This window comes from Pleurodeles waltl, chromosome 3_1, assembly GCF_031143425.1.
Source record: "Pleurodeles waltl isolate 20211129_DDA chromosome 3_1, aPleWal1.hap1.20221129, whole genome shotgun sequence".
NCBI classification, from domain to species: Eukaryota; Metazoa; Chordata; class Amphibia; order Caudata; family Salamandridae; genus Pleurodeles; species Pleurodeles waltl.
The window spans coordinates 804,357,194-804,370,042 of record NC_090440.1 but is presented as its reverse complement, the minus strand read 5'-3'; positions in this window follow the sequence as shown (position 1 = coordinate 804,370,042).

Sequence of the window (12,849 nt, the reverse complement as noted above, 5' to 3'; positions counted from 1 at the left end):
CTTTGCAAACCCACACTTTTGGTGGGATAAAAGGTGGGAAACCACACAAAGGGGTAGGAGGAGTGGCCCCACCTAGCATGCACAACCCCTAAGGTGTTGCCTGCGGAGTGGACACTCCATTTCATTTTCCTCCATCTTAGATGGAAGGAAAATAGCCAGTTAGATTTAGGAAAGTGATACTTCCCACAGGAAGTGGTCACTATAGTGAATGAAGCCACCCAAAGGTAAGTGGCCCATTAGACACTACTAGGTTACCCCTAAAATGCCCACTAAATTCAGTATTTAGTGTTCATCCCTAGGCCAGGAAATTAGATTCCAAGAAGAACCAAGGCACGAGAACTGTGGACCTGCTGCACAAGAAAAGGCACCAAACCCTGCCTGCTGCACCCAGGACCCGACAATCACTGCTGCAGAGAAGATGGACACTGGACTGACCTCAAGAAACCCATAGGACCTCCAGCCTACACCAATCGCCCAAAAACGCCCTCCAGAGTGGAGGTACCACTCTGCAACAAATCAACAACCAACAACCCAGTGAGGGTCACGTTCCTGACCGGCCGATATTTACTGAACCGGAAGTTTCAGCCAGACCCGACAACACACTGATGACCAAAAGGACAAACCCTGCGGTGTGCCAAGTTTGGTAGCATTGCGTCCTCCAGTGGCCGAACCGTACCAATACCATGTGTACTAATCAGCTGATGTCGGACACCAGGAAAATCAGTTCGTCCAGAGTTGAAAAAGGACCAGGAGGAAGCCCTAGTCAAAGGACTTCAGGAACACCCTGGACCTCCATCCAGAGTGCCCCTGTTGTCCTGTAAGCGACCTTCAAATAGACATACCTCAAGATCCAACACAGATCCAAAGGGCTCCTTTGCACGCAGTCTCTGGCTCACCAATTCGCTCTTCAGCCGGCTGCCCTGTGCCCTGCAATGAAGAACCAGCTGTGCCCCAAGGGTCCCTCACCTCTTGCAATCTCAACACTCCAAGGGGCCCCCTGGGCACCCCCTTTAAATCTGCAAGAACAGACCTTTTCCAAGTGGTCCCCCACAGTAGCCATGCACAGCTCCAGGAGACTTTTCATCGCTGCTCCCGCCAGAACAGGGAGACGCCTGAAATTCTCCAGCTAGCACAGCTTGCCCACCAATGACCTCGACCAACCTGCAAAAGTGGAACTTGGTAAAGCAACAGTGATATTTTATATGTATTTTTAAAGGTGTCTTTCTATTGATTCCTATGGTGTGTAATTACGTACAGAAAGGCTGCGTTTATTAAAACTTCAAAAATTAATATCTTCGAAAATACTTACCCAATTTTGATAAACTTGGTCTTAAAATATATATAAAAACCTGAAATATTTTTGTAAATTGGTCTCGAGTTATTCCTTTGAGTGTGTGAGCTGCATGATTGAAACTGTGAGTACAACAAATGCTTTGCACTTCTTCAAGATTAGCCTAACTGCTCGACCAAGCCACCTAAAAAATTAGAGCATTAGGGGGCATATTTATACTCTGTTTGCGCCGGAATTGCGCCGTTTTTTTTTACGCAAATCCGACGCAAAGCTAACTCCATGTTTATACTTTGGCGTTAGACCCGTCTAGCGCCAAAGATCTTGGAGTTTGCGTCATTTTTTAGCGTGGACACCTACCTTGCGTTAATGATATGCAAGGTAGGCATTCCCTTCAAAAAAATGACTCCAAGGCATGTGCGCCTTATTTAAACTCCCGTGCAAAAATGACGCACGGGAGTGGGCGGGCCAGAAAAAATGACGTCCAGCTGTTTTTGCGTCATTTTTTAACGCCTGGTCAGGGCAGGCGTTAAGGGACCTGTGGGCTCGGAAGGAGCCCAGAGGTGCCCTCCCATGCCCCCAGGGACACCCCCTGCCACCCTTGCCCACCCCAGGAGGACGCCCAAGGATGGAGGGACCCACCCCAGGGAACTTAAGGTAAGTTCAGGTAAGTATATATATATATTTTTTTTTGTGGCATAGGGGGGCCTGATTTGTGCCCCCCTACATGCCACTATGCCCAATGACCATGTCCAGGGGACATAAGTCCCCTGGGCATGGCCATTGGGCAAGGGGGCATGACTCCTGTCTGTGCTAAGACAGGAGTCATTTCAATGGGGGTTGGGAGTAAAAAAAAATGGTGCAAATCGGGTTGAGGCCAATATTTTGCCTCAGACCTGACTTGCCCCATTTTTTGACGCCCAAGCTCCATTTTCCCCTACGCCGGCGCTGCCTGGTGTGGGTCATTTTTTTTGACGCACACCAGTCCGCAGCGCCGGCTAACGTCATTCAATAAATAAGGCGCCCGCATGGCGCTTTGGAATGGCGTTAGCCTGCGCTACATTTTTTGACGCACAACTGCGTTGGCGCAGTTGTGCGTCAAAAAGTATAAATATGGCCCTAGGTGATCTAGTTTTTACCTCTGCAAACCAATGTGTGGCTGCCTGGACCCCCTGCACAGTGTGCCTAGTTTTGCACACTACATAGAAGGCCAGCCTCATAGAGGCCTATGAGTAAGTAGTGACTTTTGTGTAATAAAAGGGGAGTTTAAAGCATGGAAAGAGGTTTATTTTGCCAAGTCGAATTGGCATTTTAAAACTGCTTTCAGGTTGCAATGGCAGATCTGGGACATGTTTCAAGGGACTACTTAAGTGGGTGTCACAATACATGTTGCAGGCACACTAGTAGTATTACATTTAAAAGCCTTGTCTATAAGGTATACCACTGTACTAGGAACTTATGATTAATTAAATTAAATCTGCTAATCATTTTACCATGCTTTAAGGAGGGAACACGAGCACTTTAGCACTGTTTAGCAAGGCCAGCAAAATCAAATTCATAAAAATAGGGGGGGGGCAGGCAATTAGTTTGGAGGAAGACTACACTAAGGCTGACAGGTCTAACAAGGCACAATTGTAATTATAAAGTCACTGGTAGCACCTTGTCCCGTACTATGACTGGTGGTTAGACAGGCCACATAAAGGTCATTTAATATTGGTTATGCATCCAACATTAGCCCCTGGATCCAGGCTAAGTAATTTCTAGGGATTACTTATATGTTGTGTGATCTGGATCTAGCCGGTTGACGTTCAGCATACACTTCATCAGTTTCACCACTACATGAGGTGTTGATCAACTGATTTGAGGTCTTAGGTTGGGGGCTGTTAACCCAGGCATGCATCAATGTATATTTGGCTAAAAGTATAAACACTTCAGTTAGTCTCCTAAACAGTTTGGGAATAGATTTGGTGTATGCCAATAATAGCAGATTGGGGTTGTATTAAATCTCCATCACAGTAATTTCTTTGATCAACCATGTGCAAGCAGTAAAGGTTTGGGTGGTCTTTTATCACCAGTTGACAAGGAAGGGAAGGGAACTTTTATTACTCATGCTTCCCATTCTTTATCTTTTGTGGTAAAAATACTCCATTATTGAGAAAGCGACTCTTGCCTTTGTGCGGACTTTGCAGTATTTTAGATCATTTATTTGTGGCAACCCTTTTGCTCTCCATAGTGACCACAAACCTTTAGTAGAAATTATTGATTACTGAAGGGATTCTGAATGCTTTAGCAAGAATTGTGAGAATGTCAATGAGTTTGAAAGATTTTGTTTATAAAGTCATCCATCTTAATTGGAAAGGAAAATATTATTGCTGACTTCCTTTCAATAATACCCAAAAATGTGAAATAATTTGTCCAAGATGGATGGGTGGAATTTCAAGTTGCTTTCACACACAATAGAGGTCTTCTGTGTGAAAAAAAAGTTGTTTTTAAGAGTACGACAACAATGTGATTTGCAGAAAATGTTGGTGTGTATGGCGCATGGGTGGCCAAGGAAGGAATTATTTAAAACAGGAGGAAAAACTGTTTAAGGAAGTGTTTAACAAATTATCTATTGTAAATGAAATGGTTATTAACTATTTTTACGTGTGGCCTGATATTAAGGTGATGGAAAAAGTTAACAGGGGGTCTGTATCAGAGCTTCTGGATGAAATGTCTTTTGATTACCCATGCAACTTAACAGTGACAATGGTGCCTGATTGGCATATATTTAATTCCCCTATAAAGTCATAGTGTACAATGGAGGAACACACCCATGCCTTGGACAGGTAAATATCACTGGTAGACTACAACACGTACTGTGCCATCTGCTATTATGGCAAAGGATAACAATGCTTCAGGTCTACCTTTGTAACTTGACTACTGCAGCTTAAACCTGTAGTCCAACCAATCAAGTAAGCCTTTTGACAGGGGATAATCCTTCCATTTAAATATTAATAATTTACTCTTATGTAGGCCTTGCAGCCCACAAGGTAGTGTCCATGGTTTTCAAAAATGGAAAATGTAGAAATGTTTTGCTGCCATGTCCCTGTGGTAAGAAGAACCCCAACCCTATTTTTGTTTAGGAAGGGTCTGAAGGTCCTCTGAGGACAAGCCTAAAAAAGAATTCAACCAATATTTTTAATATTTATTAAACACACAATTCAATCATGAGGTTGGATTTTTAAATAGTTAGGAAAAGCAACTTCTAGAGTTTCCTTTTCCATGCCTAAAGCTCCTGGTAATTAATTTATGTTTGCTCCTCATCAAATATCCAGCCATTGCTGTACTTTAATGGGGTATGCAAACTGCACCTACAGAAGGCAGAGACAATGGCCTGGGTCAAGGAGGTGTTTTTTTCCACTTGTAGGAATACCATATAGGGTGGTCCCAGGAACGTCATTAATTTGTAAACCTGCGCTTTCACAATTAACAGTAAGGGGAGACCTGGAGAAGGCAAAAATTTTTTTGCAGCGCCAGTCTGGCTCCAAATCTACTGGGAAGAGAGCTACCCCTGAAACTGGTTTTGAGTGTCTACAGAGAAGGGGACTGCACATTTCCCTGGCCATGCCACAACTCTGAGTGGACACGCATGTTCTGCACAAAGAAGAAAGGAATCCTCCATTTCAAATTTAGGAGTAAGATGCACTGAGAGATCGTTTAAACTAGGGCCAACAGGAACTGCTGAAATAGTCGTTAGAGTTGCCCCTTGGAACTTTTGTCCCATTGGTTAGGGAGGAGCCAGGAGTAATCCTCACCCACAAGCTAGTTCCAACTATTAATGTTGCACCCCAAGTCACTCTCTTAAGAGCAGTTTCTGAATCTGTGGAAGAAAAGAAAAATGACTGCACCTACTGTTTGTAACCTTTAAAGGGAACTAAAGGCCTGGATATGCCCCTACCTGTATCTAGGACAATAAAGTGGACTTGAAGGGTCAGTTGGCAAACCTCCTGTGTGGTACACAAGAAGATGCAAGAAGCCTTTTTGTTGAAGTGCCCATCTGCTCAGTTTCATCTGGCCCTAGTCTGGACCATGCTGGTGGCCTCTGCTGGAGGGAGTCTTGACTCCCAAGATCCGTTCCTGAGGTTCTGGGACCCTTGACTGTATCTAACTGGACTTCTCCAACAAACTCTGAAAAAAGGACTGATTTCCAACTACTGGAGGACCATGGCCAACTACACAAGCTGATACAGTTAAGGTGCAGGTTCAAAGGTTGAAGAATAATGGTTCTCCCACTTCCATTTCACCTGGCCCTCTGCAAGAAGGAATCCGGCCTTGCCCTGCTGGAAGGATGCTGAGATGCAGGCCTGATTTAGAGTTTGGTGAGAAGGTACTGCATCACAATGGTGTAAGAGTACCTTCTTTGCCAAAGTGAAAGTCCTCACACCTCATTTAGAGTCGGACTGACCTTCATTATGTACACAACAGAGCCTACTCTATCTCCGCCATCAGCATATTTCTCTGACAGCTCGACAGAGTGAGGGCCGTCAGAGGTTTGGCCTAGTGTCCATCCACCTGATTTAAAATGGGTGAGCACATGGCCAGTTTTCCCTGTCCGTTACCACCAGGTAAAATGTGAGAATAAGGTGCAGAGAAAACTGCAAAATGCCCTCGCGCTATGGGAAAAAACCTCCATGCCAAGGGAGGAATTGCAAAACAAACTCCTCTTTTGGGTTTTTGTTTTTGAAAATAAAAATAAATATTCTAAGCTTTGTGGTGAGGCTCTGTCATATTGACAGATCCATCCATCAAACTTACAATGCATTGACAGCAACTACCATGACAGAGGTTCCTGCCAGTGCTAGAGATGTCCTCTGGGCTGACGGACATGTCAAAATTTGGCAGGCAGAGACTTTGTCAGGACAAAGGAGTACTTTACTCAATCACCCTGATGAAGTAAAGCCCATCAGGTCCTAAGTCTAAAGAAAGAAATTTCTTCAGTGAGACCTCTTCCAATGGCTATCTGACTTCTAGAGGACTTCATCGGGTACAGCTTAAAACCTTGCCCTGCTGGAAGATATTAACTTCTATTTCAGAGGCCAACCAATTTTCCACATTCTAATATTGAAGATTCCTTATGTGTACTAGAGTTCAAAAGTAACTGCTCTACTTCTGAACAAATCTAGTGAGGCAGCTAATTGCAAAATCTAGTAAACATGAAGAATTATCAATGTAGAATGTGAAAAATCAGTGTGAATACATGGCATTGATATTATCAAATATCATTTAGTCTTGGTTACAGATATATTTGGTTCTATTAATCAATAACAAATATCTTAAGCTTGTGAGCAAATAAGCATATCTCACTCGAGTCTACAGTATATTGGTCTGTTAAATCATGCTCCTACAAGTTTTGTTAATGGTATGCATTCCTCATAGTTCAAAGTAGAAGAACCTGAGACCAGAGTTTCGTTTTTCTCCATTAATTTTCATATGATCACTTCTTAGAAAAATCTGTGCATCAAATAGCTATAGAGGAAAGAAATGTAAAGCTGTTGAGGCCACATTTATAGGCTATACAGATGCCGAATTGCTGTATAAGTCTAAATCTGATACTTCTATTTCAGCATTTTACATATTACATTCATATTCTTTGGTATTGGGTTATAAGCTGGACATCAAGAATTCTAAATACATGCTTGCTGGACCTGGCCCTTTTTGCAGGGTCATCCCCAAACTCATGGCCTCTGTAATGTTCCATAGAAGTACAGTGGTGTTGTCATTTTTCCCCGTCTGTGGTGTCTTTTATTTCTTCCCTCGGCCTTCCCTTATGTGTCTGTGCGCATGGCTGACGCTGCGTGCAGGGGTTTTGGAATGTTGGGGGGAGGGAGAGGGGGAGAACGACAGTTGGGGACATTCATTTGAGGAAATCAATAAAGAAGGAGATGTTTACCTCATTTTCCGTCTCCTCATCTTTACACAAGGAAATTTTGGCGACGAAGGACGGGATCAAGTAGCAAAATCCATTCAACGAGGAGCAGGCTGTGTTCACCATTCTGGACAGGCTTATCCAGTGCATTCTTCGAGTTTAAGTCATGTGAAGAGCCCGAGGTGTGTCAGCTCTTATCCACTCAGGCATCTGAATTCTTGCCAGCAAGTTATGACCTCTTGACCCTGATATTCTGGCTTCTGAGATGACTTTGTGAGCTGAACTGTGAGTGATTAACCCTTTACATGCCCTGAATTAACTAATGTGCTATACCTGAAACTGCCACAGGAGGGAGCCAGATCCTAAAAAGTGATATTTATAGTTGAACGAAGGCATTGTACAATCTAAACTTGAGGAGTTAAACAATTTGATAGATCATTACCTATAAATTATAAATAAAACCCCAGAAAATTTACATTATAATGGCTGGCATAATGAATGCAGTGGCGATGCCAAGTACCTTTTTAGATGTTCCAGGACCACCGGCAGAAAGCTGGACACAATGGATCAAATGTTTTGAAAAACATTTGGAGGCTATTGATGGAATCAAGTATGATCCAGCCAGAAAACAAGCCATGATGTATAACTGTCTGGGGGTAGAAGGAAGAAGGTTGTTTGATCACATAGCTCCTGTTGAGAAAGAGGAGGAGGAAGATCAAGAATGGGATGTGTTCACTGAAGCCAAGGCAAGAATGAAAAACTACTTTGATACAACTATGAGTGTTATTATGGAAAGATATAATTTCTATTACCGTTACCAAGCTCCAGGAGAGTCAATTGAGTCATATGTCGCAACCTTGAGGATGTTAGCTACAACATGCTCATTCAGAGACATGGATGAGATGATCCGCGGTCAGGTAGGTTTGCACACCACTTGTATTAAAGCGCTAGAAAAACTGTTGTGCCATCGCAACCCCAGCCTGGAGAAGGTGGTATCAACCATTAAAAGTATGGAAAGATCTGCAAAGGGAATAAAATTGTTGCGCAAACCTGATAACCATTCAGCAGATGTCAATCTGATCCGCAAGGAAAGTGAATCATCTACAAGTCAAGTAAGGAAAAGCCATAAGAAAAGCAGTTCAAATTCAAGCAGCAACAAGATGACATGTTATCGCTGCGGATCCAGTACCCATTTAGCATCCAGCAGAGGATGTCCTGCCATTGGCAAAACTTGCAAAGGATGTGGAAAGGTTGGACACTTCCTTAAAGTTTGCAAGTCTTCTCATGTGAAGAAAGTCTTCAAGGTGGAAGAATATAAAACAGACGAAGACTCAGACGACAATGAAATGATGGAGAATTTAGTGTTGCTTGTGGCCATCATCAGTAAGGAAGACTTACATATCAACACAAATGCAACATCCATGTAAATGGGGAGAGTGTGGAAATGCTAGTTGATACTGGATCCAAAATTACTATCTTGTCAAAGAACACTTATGAGACCTTAGGATGCAAAGCACCGCTACAGGTTAACAAGGTTATTCCAGGAGCCTATGGAGGTCACAAAATAAAGTTAGAAGGAGTATTTAACGCTGATCTGAAGTTCAAGGACAAAAGTACATCCTCAAAGGTTGTTCGTGGTTGACTACAATGTCAACATTCTTTGTTGGTTGGAGCAACAGAGCCGGAGGATGTTGATCAACCCATGTCAACCGCCCTGCGTGTTCAGTATTCAAAAAGACATTTTGGAAAACATTCTTGAGGAATACAAGGAAGTATTCAGTGGAAAACTGGGATGCCTAAAGAATTTCAAACATAAAATAATTTTGAAGGAATACGTGCAACCCGTGAAACAACATGTAAGAAACATACCTTTGTCTGCCTGCTCTGAGGTCAAGGCTATTCTAAAGAATTGGTGTGATGAGGGAATAATAGAACCCATCAATGCGTCAGAGTGGTTGTCGCCCGTGGTCCTGGCTAAGAAAAGGAATGGCTCAATCCGTTTATGCATTGATCTTCGCCAACTCAACAATCACGTGGTAGCTGATTGTCAACCATTGCCTCTGATAAATGAGATGGTGACGACTTTGGATCAAGCAAAGTTCTTCACTACTCTGGACTTCAGTGCAGCTTACCATCAAGTTCAGGTGGAGGAAGGTTTAAAGAGTTACACAGCGTTCATCACTCCTGAAGGAGCTTACCAATTCTGTAGATTACCTTTCGGCTGTGTTCGGCATCGGTGGTCTTCCAACGAGTAATGAACCAACTTTTTTCAGATATGGAAGGTGTAAGGTCATTTCAGGATGACATACTAGTCTACAGTAAAACAGAGGAAGAACACCTGTCTATTTTTTAAAAAGTATTACAGAGAATTCAAGACAGTGGTCTAACGCTACAAAAAGACAAATGTAAATTTTTCAAAGGAACAGTAGAGTACCTTGGGCACCTAATTGATGAACAAGGTGTTCGACCAAAGCCATCCCTAATATCTGCAATTTCAAACTCACCAACCCCAAGTAACAAGGAAGAACTTGCATAATTTTTAGGAATGTGTGAATTTCACTCTAAATGTATACAGAATTATGCTACAAAAGTGGAACCACTTCGAAAGCTAACAAAGAAGGATGCAGAGTTCATATGGGATGAGACATGTGAAGAAAGCATGAAAAACATAAAAGAAGAACTTCAGCCAGCACCTTCCTTGCAGTCTTTCAGTGAAAAACTACAGAGCATAGTAACCACTGATGCTAGTCAGGTTGGACTGGGGGCGGTGCTAAGCCAGAGAGTGGCTAAAGAGGAAAAAAGTATTGCTTTTGCTTCACGAAAACTGAGAGGAGCTGAGTCAAAATATTCAGTAATTGAACGTGAGCTTTTAGTCTGTGTCTGGGCTGTTACAAAGTTTAAAAGTTTTCTTTGGGGAAAAGAGTTCATTTTGTGTACTGATCACAAACCATTAGTTAGCATCCTAGATGGAAAAGGTTTGAGTAAACCTACTCCAAGAATAGCAAATCTTGTGTGTAAATTACACTTTCAGAACAGAGCATATTAGTGGCAAAGCGAATGTTACTGCTGACTACTTGTGACGTGCACCATGTGTTAGTGAAACTGATTGTGAAGAAAATGAGTATGATGATGATGTCTGGTTGCATGTTTGTTTAATAGTGAAGAGCCCCAAAGTGCTATTACAAAACAAGAATGGGAGGAGGCCACTAGAAATGACAATGTATTTACAGAAATGAAAAAGTACATAATGGAAGGCTGGCCACGTGAAAAGCGATTGAATGAAACATTGCAACCATATTGGAAAATTAAAGATGACATTACCATTGTTGATGAGGTCTTCCTCAGAGGTGAAACCCTTATTGCACCAATGTCATTGAGATGGAGGTTGGTGGCCCTAGCACATGAAGGTCATGTAGGAATGACAGGAACTAAACAAAAACTTAGGGAAAGATATTGGTGTCCAGCCATGAATCGTGACGTTGACATATTTGTTAGCTAATGTTCCGTATGTGCTAAAGCGGACAAAACAATGTCTGCTCACCATTGTCCAATGTTATCTGTTGAGTTACCCGAAGGCCCGTGGATAAAAATCGGAATCGATTTTTTGGGGCCAATGAATGTTCTTCCCCTAAACATGCGTTATGACATTGTTATTAGTGACTACTTTAGTAAATGGATTGAAGTAAAGTTTGTGTCACAACCCACCACGTCTGAGGTGACGACATTCCTGAAGGAGGTGTTTTGTAAGGAGGGCTTTCCACGTCAGCTGGTCTCAGACAACGGAGTGCAATTCCTGTCACAAGAAATGACCAAGTTCCTGAAAGTAAATAATATAGAACATATACAGTCATCCTTATACCACCCCCAAAGTAATGGGCAGGTTGAGCGGGCCAATCGTTTGGTCAAAGAAACTATTCAAATGGCATTAAGGCAGAGGTCTCCAAACTTTTTAATGCCGCGCCCCCCCAGTTGAAAAATAAAAATAATTGGGGCCCCCTCAGAATTTTTCACAATTATTTTATAAACATGGCAATGTTTAAATATGTCTAAACCTATTTAAACATTGCAGTTAAGTACTGTTACCTTTTTAAAACTGCAATAACATGCTTCTGCTTAAAACAAAGGCCTGTTATCTGTATAATATTTATTTTGCCCAGAGTCTGGGGCCCCCCCTGGGATCACATGAGGCCTCCCTAGGGGGGCCCGCCCCCCAGTTTGAAGACCTCTGCATTAAGGTCTCACATTCCTATTGAAGCAGCTCTTAGAACTAGACTATGGTCGTATCGCACCACTCCACACAACACCACAGGGAGAACACCCTTTGAGTTGCTCAGGGGTATAGTGGCCATCACACAATTGCAGCCGTACTGGTCAGTGGCATGGAAGAAATGGGAGACAAAGAGCTTAAAGGAAAAGGAGATTGAGATGAGGAGGCTAGTTGACCAACGTCAAAAACTCATGCGTAGCAACGATAATGCTAGAAATGCAGTCAAGAAAATGAATGTGAGTGCTGGTGATTTGGTGAGAGTGAGATATCGGAAGAAAGGAGTTTATGTGAGCAAATACAGTGAGGCACGGCGGGTGGTTAAAACTAAGGGCACAGCTGTCTTGTTGGATAATGGTCAATGGTGGAATGGATCGAATGTGGTCAGCTTTAAGTTACCAGAACCAGGCAGGGACCATGAAGTTGTTCATAATAGTTTTCCTGAATACAGCCAACCTGCAAACCACAGTGAACAGTGTAGAACAAGCCATGAAAATGCCGCAAAAAGTAACCCTTCCAACATGTCTTCAACTACAGTTGTAACCAGTCCAAAGGGCACTGTAACGACCAAAAGAGCTATTGTACCACCTGTCAGATTCAAAGATTACGTACTGAATTAAGCGTTGATAAAAGGGAAAAGATATAATGTTCCATAGAAGTACAGTGGTGTTGTCATTTTCCGCCGTGTGTTGTGTCTTTTTTTTTCTTCCCTCGGCCTTCCCTCATGTGTTTGTGCGCGCGGCTGACGCTGCGCGTGGGGGTTTTGGAATGTTGGGGGGAGGGAGAGGGGGAGAACGACGGTTGGGGGCATTCATTTGAGGAAATCAATAAAGAAGGAGATGTTTACCTCACTTTCCGTCTCCTCATCATTACACCTCCTTTGTCCTATTTTTTCTAACCTCTTGCTGTTGGCACTAGGACTCTGAGCACACTTTATCACTGATGATCAGTGCTATAGTGCAGGTGCTCTCCCTTCTAAAGTTGAAATGATTGGCTTAGACCTTATTGGCACATTTAATTTACCTGTAAGTCCCTTGTAAAGCGGTGTCCCTATACCCAGGTTCTATAAATTAAATGCAACTAGTGGGCCTGCAACGCTGCTTGCGCCACCCCCAGAAGTAGCCTTTCAAACTTGTCTCAGGTCTGCTAGCGCAGGGCCTGCATGCACAATTTACTGCCACATGGACCTGGCATCTAAATTTACTTGCCAGGCCTGGGACTCCCTTTTCCCTACATGTAAGTCACCCCTAAGGTAGGCCCTAGCTAGCCCTGTGGGCCGGGTGCTATGTATGTAGAAGGCAGGACATGTGCTTGGTTGTGTGGCATGTCCTGTTAGTGACAAACAGCCTATTTGGTTTCTCACTGCTGTGATTGCTGCCTTACGCATAG